The following is a 10,590-nucleotide window of genomic DNA, read 5'->3' as shown; positions in this document are numbered from 1 at the left end:
GGAAGAGCCAGGGTGGTTCATTGCAAGTGCGCAGGCAGCTCTGTCCCCCAGCTCCGGCTCCGCCCCCACCCCCTCCTCACCCCAAAGGAGTGCGTGAGCGGGTGTGTTCCCGTGTGTCCTATGGGGGCGGGGCAGGGCAATGTAACAGTGGAAGGAGAGAGCTCATCTACCACACCTGGGTTTAGGATTCCTTCCCTCCCTCCCTCCATCCGATATTTAACAAGGACCTTCTGTGAATCAGGCAAAAACAAGATGTAGCCTCTGCACCCAGGAGTGCTGTCCAGGGGTGAGCAGGCACACCCAGAGCTGAGCTGTTACATTACAATTGTGACGATGGCTGTGAGGCCTCAGAGAGACCTGGGTTCCATCTGGGGCTGTGGGACACTGAGCGATTCACGTCCTTCACTGAGCCTCAGATTCCTCATCTGAGAAATGGGGACCACGATCTCCCTGACCACCTGTTGGATTTGTTATTAGAAACAAATTCAATAGTGGATGTGGGGAGAAAGGGGAAGTTTCAGTAAAATAAGAGTTGGATGTTTATTAGACACCAGCTGTGTGCCAGGCCCATGATATGGGAATGTGGATAAGTGCACAGGCCCTGGAGTCAGAGAGGCCTGGCTGGGTTCAAATCCCTGCTTTTCCAGGACTAGCTCTGTGAGCTTGGGCAGGTTACTTAACCTCTCTGAGCTCCTACTTTCTCACCTGTAACATAGGTATAATAAGAATGCCCACTTTATATGAGTGCTGTGGGATAGTGCCTGTAAAATTTTTGGCATGAGGCCTGGCACAAAACAAGTGGTCATTAAGTTAGTTCCTATTATTATGTATCAGCTTTCCTTTATTTGGTCACCTACTAGCACCTACTATGAGCCAGACATGATTTGAAGCACTCTCCAAATTCTGCCTCATTTAATCCTTCTAACAACTCTATTATCCCTGTTTTACAACTGAGGAATTTGAGGCACAGAGAGGTCAAGTCACTTATTCAAGGTCACACAGCTGGTAGGAGGCAGAACTGGCATTGGAAGCCAGGTCTGTAGGCCTCTCTAAATCTATCTACAAGGCATGCACTTTCCTCTTGTAGTTCAAAGTCCTCCTCCCCTCTCCCCAGCAGCAGCCCCTGGTAAATAAATCATCCAGTAACAGTTTCTAATTCCCAGACTTGGTTGCAAATGAATTATTCACATTGTAAGGCCTGCAAACCGCTGGCTGGGCCTCATTACCCAAGAAGGGCTGCCCGCCCACAAGATGCCACTCCCTCCTCTGGGCATGGGTCCTGGTGGGCCAGCCAGAGGTCGCCAGAGTTGGCGAACGCCGGGGCACTGCACCAAGAACTGGGCAGAGCGTCTTTCCTCCTCCCATTCCCAGCCTTTGCTTTCTAATAAGCTCATAGCCTGGTGTTGTCAAGAGAACAGAAGCTCTGGATTCAGGCAGTCCTGGATTCCAGGCCTGGCTCTGCCCTACGCAGCTGTGTGACCTCAGACAGGTGGCCTACCCTCTCTGAGCCTCTGGGGAAGGCTGACCAGCTGGCCCCACTTCACACTTTCTCTTCTCCCTGCTTTTGTGAGCTGAGGCCTGTGCTGTTCAGCCAGGCCCTGTGCTGGAGGCTGGGGACAGAGATCCTGTCCTGTGGGGACGTCCAATCTCCATGTGTCATTCTCCTACTCTCAGTATCCGGCTAAGACCCTGGTCTGACCCAGAGCCCTGAGGCAGGTTGTAGGGGATTCTGGAGGCTCCAGAGACCCCTTTGGGGCCGATTACCCACCCCAGCTGCTGATGGCTCACGGGGTTACGCCCCCTGCCCGGGGCAGCTGGAGGCCAGTGCCTGACTGATGTGAGGGTACAAAGGCCCAGCTCCCAGTTGAGACTGGGACAACTGTGAAGGGTTGTCACAGCTCCAGGGAACCCTGCAGGGGCCTCTGTTGTAACCTCATCGCCAGTCAGCCTCTCTCTCTCTGCCCGGCCCTGCCTTCCCGTTTCCTTCCAGGTGGGCATGCCCCAGTAAACCTGCACACAGTCCTCCAGCTCGGAGTCGCTTTCCAGGAACCCAGCCTAAGGTACTTGTTACAGACAGAGCCCAACCTCAGCATTGAATGAGACCCAATCCAGGTCACCAATACTCAGTACTGCTTACAGGCTGAGCCTATGTTCTGCCCCGGTCCACGCTCTGATCCTGGTCCCAGACTGAGCCCTGCTGTCAGTCGCAGGCTGAGCCCTGACTTTAACCATAGACCTGGTCCCAGGCTGAGCCCTGATCCTAGGCTGAGCCCTGATCCTGGTTCCAGATTCAACCCTGAGCCTGAACGGAGGCTGAGCCCAAGTAGCCCATGGAAATCAGAGGACACTTAAGACAGAACTATGGGACAGTAAGTGGGAGGTAGGAAGGGACTGGAGTCTGGCTGAGACCGAGGGTAGGACCAGAGTAAACCTCACCAGAGGAGACCGACTGACAACCCCGTCAGCCATGACGGCGGAGTCACAGAATCTCACTTCCCAGAGAGGTATTTTCAGAAACAACTAACCAGGATCTTCTTCGTGGAACAAAAATATGAACCAGGAATGATAAGAATCATCACAATCACTGCCCTTTCTCAAGCAGGGAGTGTCGTGGGCACCACCGAGTCATACATCATGACCCTGCTGTCTCCTCAGGACAACCACGTGGGGTTCTCTAGTCACCCATTTGGCAGATGAGGAAGCCTCAGCTGTGGCAGAAACAGCATTCAAACCCTGGACCATTCTTTGCTTCTGTGGGATCTAGGCTCAGGCAGAAACTGGTCTCCCAAAGAAAGGCCCCCATATCCCGGAGCCTGCCCAGGGCAGCAGGGGAGTGAGGAACAGAGTGGTGGGCAGTCTGTGAATCTGTGTAACTGCAATCAGTCCCAACTTCAGGCAGGCCCCCGCTCCTCTCAGGGCCCTCCGATTCATCTGCTCTGATTCCCACACCCATCTCCTTGAGGTAGGCACGATGGTTATAGGCATGGCACAGATGAGGAAACAGGCCCAGGGAGGGGACACCACTTGCCCCGGTTTGCAGAGCTGGGATTCACTTTGAGAATTCCTGGTACTCAGTCTTCCATCCTCTGTTCATCTATGTGGAAGAACGAAGGCCATAGCCAACAGAGTGAATGTTTGGATCCTCCAAAATTCATATGCTGAAACCTAACCCCCAGTGTGAGGGTATTTAGAGGTGGGACTTTTGGGAGGTGATGAGGTCGTAAGAGTGGAGCCCTCAAGAATGGGATTACTGCTCTTATAAAAGGAGCCCCAGAGAGATCCCTGGCTCCTTCCACCTGTGAGGTTATAGCAAAAAGATGGCTGAACCAGGAAGTGGGCTCTTGCCACACACTGAATCTGGTACCACCTTGATCTTAGACTTCTCAGCTTCCAGAACTATGAGAAAAAGTTCTGCTGTTTAAAGCCACTCAATCTGTGGTATTTTTTTATAGCTGCCTGAATGGACTAAGTGGCTAAGGCAGCCACTTTCCCCATCTGCTCCACACTGTTGATTCTTCCATCCATCTATCCACCTATCCATGCATCCATCCATGCCTCCGTCCATGCCTCCGTCCATGCATCTTTCCATGCATCCACCCATCCATCCATGCCTCTATCCATCTCTCTATCCAGGCATCCACCTATCCATCCACAGCTGTGCAGTGAGCATCCTCTATGTACCAGGTCTGGGCTGGGTGTGGGGACAGGGTGGGCAGGGCCTACCCTTTGTGGCATGTACAGGCTGGCAAAGGAGCCACATATTAAACAAACACACTCACAAGAAACGAATGCATCACCATTGTGCTAAGTGCTGGGAAGAAGCAGCCCAGGACGCAGTGAGTGGGTGTAACAGGGACCGTATCTCCTGGGACTGTTCCCTGGGCCTCAGGGAGCTGGTAGGCAGGAAACCTGCTGAGATGGCCCTGTAGGCTTGGCCTCAGGGGACAGAAGCTCCCAGAAAAGCGTGAATAATGCCCCAGCTGAGCCAGCTGCCTTGGTGAGGCTGTAGCCAGCCCACCTGGCTCCTCCAGCAGGTAGGGTCCTGGGGGCTTGGATGCAGCAGGAAGTAAGTCAGGAGGTGAATGGTGGGTGGGGGCCTTTTGAAAATCTCCCGCCCCCAGATTTGCTTTGCAAACCATGCCAGCTGGGGCCTGAAGCCTCCAAGAACTCTATCAGAGCTTTAGGAGACAGGAGAAAGGTTATTTCAGGAGGAAGGAACGGCATGAACATCCGCATGGAGGTGGGAAACAGTAGGCAGACCCGGGACAGTGGAGCAAGGAGAGGAAAGGGGGTGGGAAACTGGGTCTCGGCCCTCGGGGATTTCATAGCACCCTGAGGAGCCTCGGGTCCCACTGGACACCAGTTACAGTAACTGCTGCTGTTGTTGAAAGCCGACTACTGTGTGCCCAAGGAGGGTCACGCTTGATCTCATTTCCTCCTCACTAGATCCAGTAAGATGGTTACTGCTAGGTCCCTTTTTACAGATGGAAAAACTGAAGTCATGGTGAATTCCCTGGAGGTCCAGTGGTTAGGACTCTGCACTTTCAATGCAGGGGGCGCAGGTTTGATCCCTGGTCGGTGGACTAAGATCCCACATGCCACACCTCACAGCCAAAAAATAAAGATAAATAAATAAATTAAATTAAATTAAAAAAAGAAAAACTGAGGTCAGGAGGGGTGCAATCTGTCACCTAAGAGCACAGAGTTAGCAAGTAAAGGATTAGCCCGTGCCCTTAACCCTCACCTGTCGTGTCCTGGAAACCAAAGGGAGGAAATCCAGACACAGGGTGGGCAAGGCCCACGCTGGCTCCACCTGTGGTCTTGTCCATCTCTCGCCCTAAACAGAGAGCTTCTTTATCTCTGTCACCACATGACACGAGGAACAGAATTGGTGCTTAGAAAATACTGTGAATGAATAATCATCCTAAGAGCAGACACTCATAAAGTGCTCACCATGTGCCATGTGACCACAAGCCTTTGAGGTAGGTACTATTATTACCCCCATTTCACAGATAGGAAAACTGAGACACAGCTGGGAAGTGGTGAAGCCGTGATTCACCAGGCAGCAAGTAAATGCATAAATTAACAAACTAATTGATGAATAAATGAGCGTGAGCCAGGATGAGGGAATAAAGGAGAGAAAAGGTGAGTAAGCATGTGAGGTTTTGAAGGAGTGACGGAGCAGCCAGGGTGAGAGGTTGGTCTTGCAGAGTGGAGCAGAAGTGGAGGCCATCACCGCTGTTCCACCTCCAGCTTCCAGGAAAAGGCCCCATTCCCCTCCTCTCAGGGAGGCTTGAAGCCTTTCCATGCTGTTGCCCAGCAACGGTGCCCTCATTCCCCCCCCCCCCCCGGCCCCACCCCACTTCAGTCAGCCAGAGCTGTGGGGCTGGGGCCCTGGCAAGTGGGGTCCTGGGCTGGGGAAAGGAAGCTCAGAGGCCGGAGAGGTGGGCCTGGGTGGGCTTCAAGACCGGGAGAAGAGCCCCGAGTCCCGTGGGGAAGGGCTATTTAGACCAACCTTTATTCTGAGGGCATCTGTCTGGCACAGGGCTGGTGGAGATGCCCAAGACTGCTCATGGCAATGACCACGGGCCTTGAGTTAGAAGTCCTGATTGGAGGCGATCTTGGATGACTCACTTTCCCTCCTGAATCCACTTCCTCATCTGCAGAATGGGGATATGGTGCCTGCTTCCCAGAGGGATGGTATGAGGATAGGACCGGCACGGGAAGGCTTTGCACTGGGAGGGGACGGGCTATTTTTATAAGCAAGGAGTGTGTAAACTAGCTCTAGAGGACAAAGAATGCTGGGGCAAAGAACTCTCAGAGTTCCTCTCCAAGAGAGGATTGGTTGCCCTGCGGAACCCTGGAGGGCTCCCTGAAGAGGTGGGCCCTGAAAGACTTTTCCAAGTGGAGATGGGGGTCAGAAGGAGGAGAGAATTCCTGGCAGGGAGGGGGGCGGGGAACAGCCCGTGCAAAGGCCTGGAGGCACGAGACTGGAGCCCATTCAATGACAGCTACTGTTCATTCACGTTTGCCTTTAACCCTCACAGCAGCTCCATGAGGCTGGGAGTACTGCTCCCATTTCACAGGACAGGAAACTTGGCTCAGAGAGGGTAAGGCACTTGCTCCAGGTGGCACAGCCGGTGAATGGCAGAGCTAAGTCCAGCGCACTTTCTCCTGTATTGTGCACTTCCAGGGAAGCAAGCGGCTCAGAGGAGTGGAGCAAAGAGGGCAAGGGGAGAGAAATGCTGTGGGGCCCGGGGGCCTCCTCACGCCACAGGGAAGGGGCTGACTCTGTGCAGAGGGTGCTGGGGAGCCACTGATGGTTTCTAAGCTGGAGAGAAATGACCCAGGCTAGGTCCTCAGGTGCCCAGGTGCTGTCCAGGCCATCTGTCTCCACCTCCTACACCTCCACCCTGTGTATCCATCCACCCCCACTGTTTCTCAGCCACGTTGAGAAACCATGTGTGACAGAGGAGAATGTAAAAATATATATGCAACCGAAAAACAACGAGCTGACAGAACACAGCTATAAATACTCTGACGGGCGCGGAAACGTTCCTGCAATCCTGCTTCCTGCTGCCTGAGGAGCGGGGGCATGGAGTTTGACAGGTGGGGTGGGAACTCAGGGAAGGGAACGGGAAAGTGGACAACCATGTGTGGACCTACTTTGTGCCAAGCGCTTCACAAGCGGCACATCTCTGGGTCTTCACAAAAACCGTCTCAGAGAATCACCACTGTCATCCCAATTCACAGATAAGGAAACTGAAGCGCAGAGAGGTACATCATCTGGCCAAGGTCACACAGCAGTGGACCTTGGGAAGCAGTGGGGCTGGGATTCCAACAAGCCCTGCAAAAGGGCCAACTTTCTGAAGAAGAGAGAGCCAGCTTCAGGCTCCGCCTTCCTCGATCCTTGCCCAGGGCCAGAGAAAGCTTCAGGCTTCCAGGAACTCCCCTGCTTACACACCTTCCATGGCTCCCCAGAGCCCTCCAGATAAAGATCAAATTCAAGGGTTTAAGGCCCTGTGATCTGGCCTCTGCCCACTCCCAGAGCCCACCTCCTGCCACTGCCCCGAATTTCGGAGCCACAGTCAGGCCACGCTGACCTGCTCTCAGGACCCCTTCAGGGCCCAGCACTCTCAGCCTTGGCACCTACTGTTCCCAGAAGTTCCATCTACCTACACCGGGGCCTCAGCTCAAGTGCTGCCTCCTCCTGGCCTCCTGCACTGGTCAGATCCTCCTGTGTTTTCTCTGCAAGGCCTGAAGTTCAACTGTAATCAGGTGGGTCATTACAGGTGATGGGCCGCAGCTGTGAGGACAGGGCCAGGCCCGGGCGCAGGCGCTGTGGCCACAGAGGGTTTTCCCCACAAGGGCTCAACTGCTCAGGAGGGCCTGTGAGAGATGAAGTAAGTGACTACCATGTAGGTACTCCTCTCTGATGGCCTTGCAGCTGCTAGAGAGCCCGGATGTGGCGACGTGAAATGGGACTGAAGGGGAGCTGGCCTCAGGCTCTGGCAGGAGAAGGAAAAAAAGGAGGAAGAAAGATGAAAGGGACTCCTGGGGCCCCCAGGAGAAGAACTGGAGATAAGTTGGCCCCACCTCTCGGACCTTCATCGTGTCCCGGGTCAGCTTTCCACGAGTGGTCTGAGCCTGTTTGCACCTCTGGCCAGTGTGAGCATAAAGGTAAGGCTGCCAATGGGGTTATTTGTTCCGCTTCAGACTTTCCCTATAGGCCAGCGCTGCCCAATGGGAACATAATATGACCACTTACGTAATTTTTAATTTTAATTTTCTAGTAGCCACTCAGAAAAAAAGAAGCAGCTGAAGTTAATTTTAATGTTTTATTTCACCAAAAAAATATCCCAAATATCATTTTTACGTGTAATCAAGATAATTACCGATATTGGTTTTTATTTTTATTTATTTATTTTGCAGTATGCGGGCCTCTCACTGTTGTGGCCTCTCCCGTTGCGGAGCACAGGCTCCGGACGCGCAGGCTCAGCGGCCATGGCTCACGGGCCCAGCCGCTCCGCGGCACGTGGGATCTTCCCAGACTGGGGCACGAACCCGTGTCCCCTGCACCGGCAGGCAGACCCTCAACCACTGCGCCACCAGGGAAGCCCTGATATTGTTTTTTAAACTTTTTATTTTTCTACTAAATCTTCAAAATCCAGTGTGTCTTTTACACTTACATTTTGGACGGGCTGAAGAGCCACATGTGGCTACTGTGGTTGGAGAGCTCGGCTCTAGACTGTAAACTCCATGAGAGTCGGGACCATGATTGTACCCGTCGCTATTATTTCCAGGGTCTGGCATGTAATGGAGACTAAGGGAATGTTTGTTGAATGACTGGCTGAATGACTGGCTGAATGAATGAATGAATGAATGAATGAATGTCTGAGGCCTTGTTAGATCAAAAGCCAATTCCCCTCATGGGCCATGGAAGAGCCTAGAAATAAGTTCTAGTCCCACCTCTGTGTCCAGTGCTCTGCATGACCGTAAATGAGTCCCTTGCCTCTTGGGCCTCAGTTTCACCATCTGTATAATGGGTTGGGGGATCGGCCTGTATGATTTCCGCCCCCCCAGGCTCTCAGTAGAGTTTCTCCAAGGGAGCCCATTCTTCTCTCTGCAGCTCCCTTTCCTGAGTCAGGCCCCCAGAGAAGTTCCCTGCTCCCTCAACCCCCCTCACCTTTCCCTCCCTCCTCCTGTGGGTGACAGGAGGTCTCGTGACAGGCCTTCAGGTGACGTTCTGTGCAGAGCAGAGCCGAGCCCTAGGGGGCAAACCAAGGTAGGGCTCCTGCCACACAGCATCCACATAGGGAGCAAGGCCAAGGTGGGTGCTCGGGCCTGGCCCTGCTCCAGCTGCCCCTGTCACTGCTGTGCCTCACATCTGTTCGGAGCGGGGAAGAGACCAGGGCAGGCTTAACCCTTTGATTCTGCAGAGAAGGAAAAGGGAAGCCAAGAGATGTGCCAAGACACAGTGAGCGGGGCAGAGCTGGGCCTTTGTTTTCCTCATCTGCAATATGGACACAAAACCTGCCTGCATCCCATCAAACATCAATGCCTCAAATCCAGGCTCTGCTACTTAACAGCCCTGTGACCTTGGGCAAGCCGCTTTACCTCACTGTACCCCAGAGTCCTTATTTGTAAACAGGGATGAGAAGGATGCCAGCTTCACTGGTTGTGCCCATGAAGTGTGTTAACAGACGTAAAGCTTTCACACGGCCACCGGGCACACTCTAAGTGCTGTACAAGGGGTAGATGTTATTAGCCTTCACCATGGTGCTAATTCTGCAGTTCAGATGAGGCGATGGGTGTGACCAGGGTTTTCAAACTATAAAGGTCTCTTCGGAGAGGCAAGCATTTTTGGGTTGCAAAGGACGGTGCAAACTATAGAACACGTTGTGACTTGCAAAGTGTTTTGTAAATGTTGCCGCATTAAGGAGGCTACTGTGGATTAGCTTTTTATAATCCAAAAAGCACTTCAGAATCATAAACCACTTCAGAGGCCGTGGAGCTCTTTGTAAGGGCTTTCTAGACTGTTGAGTGCTGTGAAGTCTGAAACAAGTGGCCTTGCAGAAGCATGGGCAAGTCTCAGGGTGGGAGTGGGTAGAGAGAGCAACCAGAACTAGAGGAGAAGAACCCCAGCCCGTTTCCCCTTGTTCTCGTCACCGTCACCGCCCCTGCCCTTGCTGGCCATGCAGAGAAACTCCAGCCTATCTGCAGATCCCTGCGATTCTGTTCTGAGGCCAGGGAGGCCTCTAGCATTGCTGACTCAGCCAAACAGGAGGAGTTCGGCAGGAATCAGCCACATCTTCCTTGCGTTCCTGCCTTGTCTTTTTTCTTTTTTCTACCACAAAGGCAATGAACCCGATGCCCTGTAAAGATTTCCCTGGGGTGACTGGGAAGGTGGCAGGCTCCCAGGCTGCCCGATGACCTTGCTCTGAGGCCCAGACTTGGGCCTGCTCCGGAGACCCAGGCCGAGTACCTGCTGCCCCATCGCTGGCAGAGCAGCAGGGGTTCACAGGCTGAGAACAGGTGAGGGCTGCCACCTTCCGACAGCTGTGGGGGCAGAGTGAAGGCCTGGCCTGTGACGTTCCTGGGTTCCCATCCCAGCTCTGCCACTTTCTCATGGGTGACCGTGGGCAAGTTCTCTCACTTCTCTGAGCCAGAGTTCCTCAGCCATAACGTGGACCGATACCCCTCTTTGTGTGTATGTCACCAGGTGGCCTGGTGTGCATGCGAGTTCTGTCCCTTCTTTTGTCCATAGGCCTGCGGGCCTTCTAATGAAAGAGAAATAGAAGGTGAGGCAGCTTCAACAGGGTAGGGGTGATGAGCATGGGTTTTCAAATCACAAAGACCTGGATTCAGGGAATTCCCTGGTGGTCCAGTGGTTAGGACTCTGCGCTTTCACCGCTGAGGGCCTAGGTTCAATCCCCAGTCGGGGAACTAAGATCCCACAAGCCACATGGTGCAGCCAAAGTAAACAAACAAGCAAATGAAAAAAGGCCTGGATTGGGCTTCCCTGGTGGCGCTAGTGGTTGAGAGTCCGCCTGCCGATGCAGGGGACACGGGTTCGTGCCCCGCTCCGGG

The 10,590-nt window shown here is 53.5% G+C and overlaps 1 non-coding gene across 1 annotated transcript; it reads left to right on the top strand.

The window, feature by feature from the left end:
- The first annotated feature begins 10,373 nt into the window (after positions 1 to 10,373).
- On the top strand, positions 10,374 to 10,446 carry TRNAE-UUC (transfer RNA glutamic acid (anticodon UUC)). Its single transcript has one exon. It is a non-coding gene; the product is annotated as a tRNA-Glu (tRNA).
- Positions 10,447 to 10,590: the final 144 nt, after the last annotated feature.

The sequence above is a fragment of the Lipotes vexillifer genome, unplaced genomic scaffold (genome assembly GCF_000442215.2).
Source record: "Lipotes vexillifer unplaced genomic scaffold, Lipotes_vexillifer_v1.1 scaffold890, whole genome shotgun sequence".
Taxonomy (NCBI): Eukaryota; Metazoa; Chordata; class Mammalia; order Artiodactyla; family Lipotidae; genus Lipotes; species Lipotes vexillifer.
Note: the sequence above shows the minus strand (reverse complement) of the source record. Positions and strands in the feature narration are given on the sequence as shown.